Raw genomic sequence first — 1,548 nt, 5'->3', positions numbered from 1 at the left:
CCTAAGAGATTAGTTTTCTAGGATGTTTGTTGACGTGAATGAACTTGTTTTTTTATGCCATGCTTGATCGTGTTTCTCTAGCGAGAGCTAGGTTTGGAAGTGGTCGAGTTTGAGTAGCTTCTATCAAGAGATTGGATTAGCTAAGAAGTGATGTTCATTGTTTAGGGATGGTTTGCTTGTGGCATGTTAAATACTCTGTAGACTAGGATACTCCACCGACATCAATTACTCCCATCCTTAGGACCTCTTTCTTTCTGACTTTTATTACATTCTTGGAACTGTTTCATTTGTTCATGCTTAGAATCATTTTCGGTTTCACTTATTCTTGTTCGGTTCTTGTCATACATTTTGTGATTCTGTGACTCGTTTCCGCTTTGTATTTTGACCATTCTAGGATTGTTAGAAAAACACTCTTTTTGAATTGGCTTAACTTGTGATTTCTTGAGTGCATCTTGAGTGATAGTAAAGTTTCCCAATTGGATTGACACCTTAAGTACTACAACTACATAAGATAAATTGAACCTGCTAGGACGCACAAAAACCCTAGTATCAATTTGGCGCCGTTGCCATTTGGGATTCGTTTTGCTACATTTAAGATTTCAAGTTTTGCAAGATTAAGTTCTGTTACACGTATCATTCCGAGTACTGACTTGCTTTGGGTTTCTGCTTGTTTGTTTTGCATCTCAGGTACCTGTTGATTGTAACCTTGCATGCACACCAGATCAAGAGGGCATCAGAATCTCGTTCCTGTTATCAACGAAATCAATCGGTTGCAACGCCCACAACAAGCTCGTCAACCCACTGATCATCCCGCACAAGTCACTATGGAACAATAGCATGAACCACATCAGGGACCCCGAAACATTGGTGCGGGGGATGCACCGAACACTCATACTCAGCGTGCTGGAATCGTCCCTCCCGCTGTTCCGAACAACAACTTTGAGATCAAAAGTGGTCTGATCACCATGATCCAAGGAAATAAGTTTCACGGGTTGCCTATGGAGGATCCACTTGACCACTTGGATGAGTTCGACCTTCTTTGTGGTCTCACTAAAATCAACGGCGTAAGTGAGGATGGTTACAAGTTGCGCCTCTTCCCTTTCTCCCTGGGAGACAAGGCTCATCAATGGGAGAAAAACCTTCCCAAGGGATCAATCACCACCTGGGATGGTTGCAAGAAGGCATTCTTGGCCAAGTTTTTCTCCAACTCTAGAACAGCACGTCTCAGGAATGAGATTTCCAGCTTCACTCAGAAGAGCTCAGAATCATTCTATGAAGCATGAGAGCGTTTCAAGGGTTACCACAGCCAGTGCCCACACCATGGTTTCAGCAACGAGTCATTACTGAGTACTCTCTACCGTGGTGTCCTTCCCAAAATACGTATGCTGCTTGACACCGCTTCTAACGGTAACTTCCTGAACAAGGACGTCGATGAAGGTTGGCAACTCGTGGAGAATCTCGCTCATCCGATGGCAACTACAATGAGGATTATGATCGCACATTTCGCGGCGACGCTGGGTCTGAAGAGAAGTACAAGAAGGACCTCAA

General features: G+C 43.7%; 1 non-coding gene across 1 annotated transcript; it reads right to left on the bottom strand.

Moving 5' to 3' along the window:
• Positions 1-1,220: 1,220 nt before the first annotated feature.
• On the bottom strand, positions 1,221-1,327 carry LOC147926469 (small nucleolar RNA R71). The gene has a single exon (XR_015583096.1). It is a non-coding gene; the product is annotated as a small nucleolar RNA R71 (small nucleolar RNA).
• Between the last annotated feature and the right edge of the window lie 221 nt (positions 1,328-1,548).

This window comes from Camelina sativa, chromosome 15 (genome assembly GCF_030686135.1).
Source record: "Camelina sativa cultivar CO46 ecotype springtype chromosome 15, ASM3068613v1".
Lineage (NCBI taxonomy): Eukaryota > Viridiplantae > Streptophyta > Magnoliopsida > Brassicales > Brassicaceae > Camelina > Camelina sativa.
This window is presented reverse-complemented; position numbering and strand designations above follow the sequence as displayed.